This window comes from Cyprinodon variegatus, unplaced genomic scaffold (genome assembly GCF_000732505.1).
Source record: "Cyprinodon variegatus isolate N-32 unplaced genomic scaffold, C_variegatus-1.0 Scaffold10, whole genome shotgun sequence".
Classification (NCBI taxonomy): Eukaryota; Metazoa; Chordata; class Actinopteri; order Cyprinodontiformes; family Cyprinodontidae; genus Cyprinodon; species Cyprinodon variegatus.
The window spans coordinates 2090636-2102313 of NW_015150463.1; the positions used below are offsets into that span (position 1 = coordinate 2090636).

Genomic DNA, 11678 nt, shown 5'->3' on the forward strand with positions numbered 1-11678 from the left:
GTCCTCTTTCCCTAGCTCTGTTTTCTGCTCTGCCCTCACCTGTTTTCAATCCCCTCGTTAACCCTCTCTTTGTCTCTGTCCCCTTTAAAAGCCTCCCTCTTCAGTTCCTGTTTGCTGGATCCTCGTCAAACGTCTGTCTGCTTACCTCGTCTCTCCCTGGCTCCTAGAGTTTTGATTTACTCCCTGATGTCTCCTTGGGTCTGGTTCGTTTGTAATTTTTGTTGGATTTTTTATTCCTGCCTCAGTTCCTGTGAACCTCATTAAACCCACCTAAATTCACCTCTGCCTACTTGCCTCTGCATTTGGGTCCTCAAACCAACACCAAATCCTGACACTCAATGATCAAAATTTTACCCTGCAGGATAGAGGACTCTGTTGCATGCTCTGCCAATACAGGAAACACCTTCATTTATAACGTTAATTCCTTAGCGAAAATTACATCTTTACTATTAATTATTAGTGCTTGTTCTAAATATTTCGAAGAACACTTTGTTTGCTTCTTGACTCAAGGTTTAATTGTGACAGCTGCATGCTCCTCATGTTCAAATGGGACAATCTCTCTCTGTTCATTTATTGACCCTGTAATTTTATCCTGCTTCTGCTGGTTGTAATGTTCACTCAGATCAGCATGACATGTAGAACAAAGTTTGTGGGGCTTTTTCAACACAGAGTACAAATTAAGTTGATCAAACCCAAGGTATTTTGGATTTTGAATTAAAGAATATCAGAAAACAAATCCAGTAAAGAACATCCCTGTCCTGTTATAAACAAATGAACAAAAAATGTTATGTCAATTGTTATGTTAGAAACATGCAATCAAGTGATATGATTGGTAATATATAATGATAGATGCTCTTTCTTTCTGGGAGCCTTTATGCCCCTGTAGGTTTGGCCATGTGACCCTGGGCGTCAAGCAGCATCAGTCCTGTCAACAGTTCTCACTTTGTGTGAGTTTTTCAATGAAATTACTGCAATAAACGGACATTTCTATGATATCCTTGCGCTTGGAGATGCACCTGTAGCCTATGCTTAACCGTTTCCTCTCTCACACCGAGTCGCCATATGCTCTCTCTCCCGTCTTGGAGGAGCGAAGAGGAGGCTGTGAGGTAATAGTTTACAGGAGGGGGTGTTGGTGGTGGAGAGAGAGACGGGATATAGGACGAGCATAACACAGAGGTTTGGCTGCAGACTCGCCAGGATCCCTTTCGCCGCCTCTCCCTCTCAGGTCAGTAAAACCAAACGCACCGTGCACAGAGAAAACATCCTGGGAGGGGCTGTGGGGAGGGTGGCTGCGCGTTTCGCTGCTTTCTTCTGGGCTGCAGCTCGCATGGTTTCAGGGAAGTAGAGATATAAAAAAAAAGCGGGTTTGGATAGTTATTTAAATGGTTTTTATTGTACTGCGATCGGTGTGTGACGGTGCACATAAACACATGCAGTCGGCTGCAGGTATTCGCCATCCCTCGCTGCAACATGCGGGGAAAATACGCGCACAGGGTTTGTGTTAGTTCTGCAACAGACTGCGGATGATTACTTCTGATACTCAGTCACCCACCTGCTCCCTCCGTCCAGTTACCGTCTGGATGAGAGAAAGTGAGAGGAGGTGGAGGTTTTTTTCTTCCATGAATAGAGATCATTGATGGGGAGGAGGCAGGAGGCCGGCTCGGGTCCTCCGCAGTGCCGCGCAGGCAGCACCAGCTTCTGATGGATGATGGAGAGCCTGAATTATTTATAGCAGCCATAGCATTGATTAGCTTTATGTAATTCACCCTGGGGCTGAGATGGGGGCTGCCACACTGGTAGGTGTTGTTTGGGCATCGAGGAAATACGATTTGCAATCAATGGGCGCGCGTGCGTGCCATCCTGTGCGCGCATTTACAAACATACCCTGTGTGATGGGTAATGTGTGGAAATAAGAGACGATAGTAACTCGCTATGCAGACTAAAAACAAAAACACAAAATAAAGCATTTATTTTCAGGATTAACTTACATCTGACTATTTATTTCTCTGTCTAGACCACAATAGATTACAATTTACAAAGAAAACCAAAGCTCTCATAAAATCTGCAATCTAAAGCGCTTTTTTTTTATTTAGGACCCTTGATTTTGATGATCTTTTCATGATTATTATCTTAAATACTGGATTCTTGGCCTGACCAGTTTGCTGTTTGAAGCAGATATTGTTTATTGTAACTTTATAGACAACAATCAAATAGGGTTCATATTTGTTTTCTCCCCTTTTGTAGAACAAAAGGGGGCAAAGAGCTACCATACTGTTTGCAAACCGTATGGATGTCTATTGGAAAATAAAAACTATAATAATTAATAATTTTAAAAAACAACAACAAAGAAATAACAAAAACTACATGATAGTTTTTCTTTAGTGTGGTCTTCAAGGGTATTTAATTAAGTAATTGTATTTTAGAAAGTATTTTTTTCATGTAGAACCATAACTTTATTTGAAACAATTAAAGTAACTTTGAAGGCAGTGGAGCACATTTAACTTTTACTGACAGATAATCTACAGATACAAACAGTGCATTACTGTATGTATTTCTATTCTAAATCTGCAACAGGTTTAAATACCTTGACTCAGCTGTTGTGGTTTTATTTTGGCTCTTTGTAACATGGTGTTCAGGGGTTGTTAAGCTGCTGGTTCTGCTTCCCCATCCCGCTGTTATGTTTTGGTAACACCTTTAATAAACTGTTAAAAACCTCATGAGGCTTGTCAGTGTAGGAAAAATGTGGCTCGGAAAGAAACGCAAATACATTCTGCAATACAGAACGGCATAAAGAATTGTTTTTATTCAACTTATTTTTAGAGGAAATGAAAGAGCGTCACACATTTGCCTTATGTGGCATCAGGGATACAGCCTTACCTCAACGAAAGATAAAGTTTATTGCTTTTTGGAAAGTCGGTACTGCAGCTTTTGATCAAATCTTCACATCAGTATTTTAATAGGTTTTTTTATCTGTTTTGAGTGACTTGCTTTTATGATTAGTTGTGCATTTATTTTTTTAGCGGGTTTCTTCTATTAAACCCACCTTAGGTTGACTGTGTTGTGGTGGAGAGTTTGAACTGACTAACATTTATGTATGTTTACATCCATTTTGCATCCGAAATAAAACATCACGATCCAGGTGGAGAAAATAAGCCCTACAATGTCTTACTGCCAGTGGTTAGCTTCTTTTACTCTGTAAACTGGAGCAGGGACTAAATTTAATATTTCTCCAAAGTGTTTTTAAGTTAAATATACAATTTAAGATCCATGTTCTTTTGATATATAGTGTTGTTGATTTGTTATTGGATTTGATCAAACTAAATGTGAAACCTGACACCTTCTGTTCCCATCCAGTGTGTAGTCTTAATTTTCAGCTGAAAGAAGTCCAAAATCCACATAATATTTTTTATTCACATTTTTTCTTACTTCTTTTCATGATTGGTCTCTTTTATAACAGCTCTTAGACAGCGCAGAAAAAAGACCATACATTTTTAGAACCAATCCCCGAAATAACATGCATCAGTAACCAAACTATTATTATATGCTTCCATCTCTGAGCTGTCTGCTGTGTTTTGCGGAGAACTTTATTCTGTTATTTTTATTACTGCGTGTCTCTCGTAATAATATGTATATAAATGACAAGGAAGAGCAGATGAACAAAGCCTTATCGCGGAGGCTGGACTTGTTTGAATTCACAATCAAAATTCTTCCTGTCTCCTTATTTTTTACAGACCTTGAAGGATCCAGTCCAGATAGACCGGGTCCTTGGAGGATGCAGAATTTGTAGTCGAACACACCCAGTTCCTCTCAATTATCTAACTATTTGATTCAGGTGTGTTGAACCAAAGGCACATCTAAAAGTTAGAGTATACTAGCCCTCAGGGACTGGAATTGCACACCTCTGGGGTAGTGCATAGATAATTATATCAAAAGTTATATCAAAATGTTGCAAACCCCGGTAATGTATAATATAGTGGTGAATAATTGTCCTTACTTACAAGTTAAAGCCTTATTGAAGTTATTTCACATTCAGTTTTGCATTGTTTTTTAGACATTGGCAGAAATACCCAGGTCCGAGCCTGCTTTTAGTACATAAATGCTCGCCTCTCAGGCTCCAATGCCATCCCTCGCCTTGAACAGACTAAACTTATTTTTTTTGTAAAATAAAAGTGAAGTAGTGGAGCCTGTACCTTGAGTCGTTAAAAATGACATTTCTCAAATTCTGATAGCTGTGCACTGTGAGAGAACCCTGCTTAGCCAATAGAAACAGGATACCTATCAAACCATGCATTACAAAGGCTAAGAGAAAATACCTTCTCCAAACACAACTTGTGAGCAATCTAAATCATAGAATGTCATCCCAATTTTTCCTCCTTTGTTGTTGCTCTTTTTCTCTGTGTCACTGGCAGGTCTACTTCCACTGTTGCTTTTACCACATGCCAAATACACATCATTCCTCACCGCATGAAAGCTTTGCACATATTATTTTGAAAACTCTTCCGGTTTTGCTGTCAGTGAGTTGTGTTCCAGAGGTCAGTGCCACCATTGCTGTTTTTGGTGTAAAAGCCTCAAAATAAGATTCTGTGGTGAGACAAACAGTCGGTCAGTACAAGTCTGACAGGCCTGTTATATAACATGGGACAGTTGTGCCATTACACAGTTGCTAAATGAGGTAAACAGACAGAGACCTCCCCATACAAAAAAGTACATTTTGAAATAGACAGCAAAATTAGATTGTCGAATATTTTATGCTTTTTTACTTTTCTGTTTTTGCCAATCAACAGCAGGCCTGACATAATAAAAAAAAAAACAATTAATTGCCCATTAAAATTATAATTTGAATTAATATAACTTTTTAATTGGCTTGATAATTATCGTTAGCTGGCTTGATTGCATTTCCCTCTCTTTTGACTAAAGACTAGTTGACAAAAGTTTTCACTCTGGTACATTGGTCACCACTCAACCCTGCCCTCTCATTTCCTCAGCATAGGGAGGAGTTAACTCATGCATCAGGTATGCATTGTCTCATACTATTATATACCACAGAGTGCAATGTGAGCCCGTGAGGAGTAGCAAATCAGTGAAACGACTATTTTGAAAAAGAGATGGAATTGGTTTCAAAGCTAAAAGTAACAGCGGCAGTGAGGAAGCACTTTGGATTTCAGCTAAATGACCATGGTGAGCCTGTGGTGACATAAATGGACTAGCTAGTATGTAGCATTTGTTGTAAAGCAGTAGCAACTAGTGGCAACACAACAAACACACAGCTGCACCTAAAACATCATCACCCTGTGCAGCTGTCCAGGCTGGAGAAAAACTGCAACTAGTGGGCGGTATCAGTCTTCCTGACAATCTATCATCACTGCAGGGTTTAATCACTAAACTAAATACAAAAATGTCAGCACTACTATTATGCGCTCTTACAGACATTTTAGTGTGCTTTAAAATTAAAATTAAAAATATATAAAAAAAGATGCTGCCTTTTGATTTTGTTTAAAAAGTAGCATATTGAAAATGTAATATTCATACCCATCTTAATCAGCAAACCCACAGCTGTACAATAACACAAAAGATAGTGAAATAAAAGACAACTTGGTTTGTTTTCATATTTTAGTTTTTATAGCAGTAGTGGCTTGTTTTTCTGACAGTAAGTTGTCAGGAAAGGGGGTATGAGAGAGGGGGAGAGAAATGCAGCACAGGACCACAGGTCAGATTCAAACCCTGGTCAGCGGCATCGAGAATTAAGGCCTCCGTACATGAGTTATGTAGCCTGATGTAGTCCTACTCAATTCTAGTCAGAATATGAGTCTGATACTGCTCCATAGAGCTGTGTTATGGGGCGTGTTTCAAACAAACCAGGGAAAACAAATGCCTCTGCACTCAATTGGATAGACCTACAACCAATAAGACCAACGTAGTGCGTGACGTATGTTAAACTTCCCGACCTCAAACATATGTTACCTACTATGTTTACAACATGGGATTAATATCACAACATTGCGAGTTATTTACTAAATCAGACAGTCAGATGATCTGTTACCATTTGTAAGTTAGATGAACTACGTCCACGACGATACCCATAACGTTGGCTTGAAAACATCGGAGCCTAGCATGTCCCTCCACTTGTTGTTCAGCAGCCAGGATTCTGAGCTTCCGAAAAAGGAGCTGGCAACGACCGCTGGCTATATCCACCTCGTCGTTCACGCCGAGTTGCATCGCCGTTTGGTGACGTGGTTGATTACATTACTGTTGATCATCTGTCCATCATCGTATAAAGCCCGTCCTGACAATTTGATTGGCCCGCCAGATATTGGGCAAGCATACTCGCGCAACTATTGAGCAATGCCAGACCAAACTTCCCGACCTCAAACGTTGTGGGTGGGACTAAGTTCGGAATGGCACCCAGGCTATGAGTTATGTGCACTAACCACTGTGCCACCTGCACACCTGTGTTGTTTTCGTTTTATTTAGTTAGGGGTTTTTTTAATGCAAAGGCATTTTTTTTTTTGCTATGCTAGTGAAGATTCGCAGATTTTGAAGATTCTCGTTCAGCTCATAGTCATTCCAAAAGATAAAAAAAAAACAATCAACTGGACTTTGTTTGAAGTTTAAAGATGTTTGCTTCCCAAAATATTACAGAACAAAGACAAGACAAGACAAAAAAAAAACCCATAACACTGAACCCATTTTGAATTGAAAAAGCTTCCTGGATGGGAAGCGAAATGTCTTGAAACCTGTAAACCAAGTCCAGTGGATTGTTTTTTTTTTTTTTACTTTTTTGGAAAGCTGTGTGTTTGTTGTATTGCTACTAGTTGCTACTGCTTTACAACAAATACTACGTACTAGCTAGTCCATTTGTGTCACCACAGGCTCACTGTGGTCATTTAGCTGTCCAGTGGATTGTTTCTTAAACACGGTAATTTTTTTAATTATTTTGGATATTTAAAATGTCTTCTGCTTATTCTTTAGATATTTATTTTGCCAGCAGCATTATATATTTTATATTTTAAAAATGGTCTAAAAATGACAGTAGTAACTTTATCTCAATCATTTCTTGCACAACTTATTGTCTGGCAAAATGTCATATTGTGACAGGCCTAATCACCACAAGGCAGTTTGGGTTGGACAAGTTTTTTTTTCCACCACAAGACTACGAATCTTTTTTCCCTATATCTTATTTTCCTAGGGCCACTTCCTGACTGCTTCTCAAGAGAAAGTACTGTTTGATTTATTTCCATTTTATTAGTCTCTCTTCGTGATCGAGGGAAAAAGACTGACTATCTAAATAGTCTCTTTTACGTTCCAAACCTGCAAATTCTGACATCTACTGGAAGTTTAAAAACTATAACCTTATTAGTGCATTTGAACACATACTCCTTGATACTTTAGGCTTTCTGTTCAGGATGTTGGTCACTCTGCACATCTTTCTTCCTGTTTGGTTTTGTGTCTACCTGTCAGTTACCTCCCACCTGCTCAGCTTCCCTCAGCAGCTCATAAAACGTCTCGATTGGAATCGATGAGTCACTCTGAAAAACTGAGTCACTGACGTTCTTCTGGTTTATTATGAGTCTCACACCTGTGTTAGATTTCATTTTTGTTTCCCCATTAGATGACTCACTGTAAAATATTTGACATTTATTGCTTCTTAATGACCACTCAGACAGTTAATGGGCCTTTGGTGGGCTGTGGCTCGGTATTACGCGACATGATTTTGACCTCTTCAATTTTCAGTGAACTCCCTCATCATTCTGCTCATATGCTAGGCTGCCTGCCTAGTCGAGAACAGGAAAATTCAATAACTGAAAGAGAGAATTGTGTTTTCTTCTAGCATTTATGTTTGAATTGTAATGATAAAGAAATATAAAGTTACCGTCTTGGGATTAATAGGCTCAGATGCAGAACGGGTGAAATGATCACCAGTTCACTATGTAAGTCTTTGCTACGTGATTGCATCAGTTTATTGTCTCCTGCTGAATTCAGCAGCCTGCAAGTTGTCTTCCCTCCTGTACCTGTCTCTCTGTCGCTGATGCAAAGAGTTGCCGTTGCCCTGGTAATGACCCTTTGGCACCTGTTGCTGTGGATTGCCGAGTTGGCGTCAGTCAGGCAACGATGCTGTAGCTGACTCTGGGAGGCAGAACAGCCTGTGAGGCAGAGACAGATAAAGGAGGTTAGACACAGTTTCACTGCTTTGTTGTTTTTATTGCCTTTTTCCAAGTACTGCTTCAAGGAGAAAAATACGCTGTTTTGTTTTATTTCAGAAACACATACAAAAAGGGAACCAGGTTTGCTGACATAATCACTACAAGAAGAAATATTCTCTGTTTTCTCTGGTTGTTGAAATATACAATATAGAATGTTTGTTTGAATTACTAATAGTTTTCAGACAGGATTTGACAATGTTATTCTTGATTTTGGTCAAACTTCTTATTATGTCCATGATTTATTTACGTTTACCTGCAAAGTAGCCAGACACGCTTATAAAAAATGAATTATCCAGGACTTCTAAAGGTTTTCTTTAGACATTGCTTTTTGACTGTGCATTTAGTGCAACAATGCCAAAATTACTGCTCCCCAGCAGAGGACCACATTCAACCTACAAATAGTTGAGAAGTCTGAGATGTATGAGCATAATGGATTTCTTACAAACCAATGATGAGATACATCACATAGAGGAGATCCGTTACATGACAAGATGGTGCACCTAAAGCAATCTCACTCTGAACACCAAAAAGACCCAAGCTGGCCTCTCAGACTACAGGATGACCAGAAGACTGCTCATGCTCTTCTCTCATACAAGGAGGGGATGTGAAGCATGTGGACATCAACTTCCTCGACATTAATATCAGTTCTGACTTGACCTGGTCTCTGATCATCTCAGCAGAGGCTGTTCTTTCTGTGAAAACTGAAACAGGCTAGACTCTGCTCTAAGCTGCATACTTTAACTGAACCGCAACCTAGATCTCCTGTGTCTCACTGTGGCAGTTTGGTATGGCTGCACCACACAGGATAAAAACAAAACAGTCCCCTTTTACAGGGTTTATTTTAGCAGTTTTACTAAGTTTTAAACTTAAGCAAGAGCCTCTGCAGAACTATAAATATATAAGAAATACACTATTTTCACTCCTAATTGATTAAAGCATATCCAGACTAATAATTCTGTTGAGATTTTTCTCCTGCAAAAACATAATATCACACATTTTCAATTTGAGAGTGGGATTTAACTCTGCTTGCATTCAGAACTAATTTTTGCTCTGAAACATACTATCCTCTCCATCAGAGCTTTGTTTCTGCGCTCAGATTAAATGCTTCTTGCTCAGATATTTTCTTGTTTTCCTCCTTCTCCTTCCCCAAAACCTCATCTCTGCTTGTGCCAGAAGTGCGCTTGCAAACATTTTGCCAGTGCTTTTGGATTAATTTTTTCTCCAAACTTTCCTCCCCTTCTTGCAACTCTATTTGCTCTCTCTCAGATTTGAGCAGCGTCATTGCCTAGCAACCACTGCGGCCAATAGGACAGCCTTAGATAGATTGTGCTTATACCCTTCTACTGAGTGTGTCTGTGTTGCTACTACAGCTGGCCATGATAAAAAAAATCTATAAATGTCTAAAGATAATGGTAGAAATTAATACTGTCATACTTTTTCTGTAAGTATCTTAATAACTTAGATAAAAGTTACTGAAAATTAAACTGTTTTACAACAAAAGTGATTAAAACCCGTAAATTCAAAATAAAAAAGTAGAAAAAAAAACCCTGTCAAAAATGGAGTATTTCTAAAAGCGGAATTTCCTGCTGGAGGCAGAATTAGCACCTGTCCTAGTTTGCATATTCTTAATCGGAAGTTTTGTGTAGCTCACACCAGAATATGGATTAACTGTAAGGCCCTCTAGTAAATACTCTACTTTTTTCAAGGCCATCTTTCATTTATCTTCTGGTGGCTGGAATGGTTTTTAGACTATGATCCCAATGCAGTCTGTAAGAGAGCAAAAATAAATCCACAAGCAGGAACAAGAGGTTTGGAAGCGCATTTCTGACTCAAGTATATCTGCTCACAAATTTCAATTGTATGTTCTTGACTTTTGGTGGAAAAAAAATTCACCATAGTCTTCTTATACATCATTTCTTTCCATTTATACATTGCTTTAATGTGGAGTGTTCTTATAGTAATCTTGCATTCCTTAGTGTCTGTGGCAGTTGAAAATAAAAGCAGTTGGATGTACAGAAAATACAATTTTAGCTCTAAAAGTCTACTGTTGATATAACTGGTAATTTAGCAGTTGGCTGAATGCATCTCTAAGATCTTTTGTTGGGTTTTTGTTGATCGTGTTGTACAAAGATATGACTCCGAGACATTAAGCATCTGTGATAGATGGTTTTTGGCCACACCTACTTTTCTGAGCACTTATGTTTGTTGTTATGGCCACATGCTGAAAAGGAAGTGAGATAACTACAGGCTTAATTCCAAAAAACGGGGGAAAGGGATTCAAAACATTTTGAGATCTGTGGATAAATTTCGCTTCAGCAGGTTAAATAAATGACTGATGGTTTTAAACCTTTGCACCCTTCCTCTGTCTATTGCTCTGAAATGATTTATACATTCTTTTTCCATCTGTGTTTCATATTGAGTAGAAAGGAGCTCTAGTGCATATTCTAATATGTTCCATGTTCTTGTGTCAGGAATAAGACACAACCTTGTCGAGGATTTTTGTTGTTGTTTGTTGTTGTCATAGTCTACATTTTACTGGCTTCACGTTTTTATTTTTCCACTAAACTTGTCTTTCTAACACTTTATCAAAATCTCCAATATATACAACCTGTCTGTCATTATGTTGCCTCTGTATTTACAGTATTGTCTCTCGATTAGGTAACGCTGGTTGATTCTGTTCTTTGACTTTTGCCTGTTATCTGCTTCACTCCTTTTCTGGCCATCATACTTTCTGTAGTTACAACATGCTTGTGGAAGACATAAACAAGTGATTTGTGTTATTAGGTTACATTAAATGTTGCTTTTAGCAGTAATTTTCCACGAGATTCTTGTCCACAGGTGACCTCCGACGAAGCTCCACCCCCACATTTCAACCAGGGCTCAGTGTGTTGTCACCCGTCAGAAAACACTGTTTTATTGTCCATTGAAGCATATAATGACTCCCTGCATCCTGAATCCCCAGTTAATTACCTGCGCAGCAGGGCTCAGAAGGCCTTCTTAACCTGTGTTAAAGAAGCTGTGGTCGGTTCATATGGAAGCTGCTTTGAAGGAAAGCAGTTTATGTTCCTGATGAGGTGTTGTTGTTTTAGAGTCTGTTCAACATGCCGCTGTCACTGCATTTAACATGGAGCTGCTCACACTGCTGGCCAGTGACAGCCGATAAGACAGGCCTTTGCCCTCCTGCAGTGTTCAACACCATGTAAAGCAGCGCTGCAGGAACATCTCATTGGCCTGGAACAAAAAAGGGTCACAAAATAGAACCAGGGCAAAACTATATGCAGCGTGGTAATCAAACACATTCAGTGACTGCTAGACAAAGGGAGTAAGAAATGTGTTTAAAATATCTATAGAGGTTTTAGATACAGAGTGTTTAGGGTTTATGTTATCTATTTATCTATCTATCTATCTATCTATCTATCTATCTATCTATCTATCTATCTATCTATCTATCTATCTATCTATCTATCTATCTATCTA

General features: G+C 38.9%; 1 protein-coding gene across 1 annotated transcript in view; it reads left to right on the forward strand.

The window, feature by feature from the left end:
* The first annotated feature begins 1080 nt into the window (after nucleotides 1-1080).
* Nucleotides 1081-11678, forward strand: part of cplx2 (complexin 2) — a 45324-nt gene continuing 34726 nt past the window's right edge. Inside the window, exon 1 of the mRNA XM_015379777.1 lies at nucleotides 1081-1225. The gene's annotated coding sequence lies outside the window, so the exon portion shown is untranslated. The remainder of the gene's footprint in view (nucleotides 1226-11678) is intronic.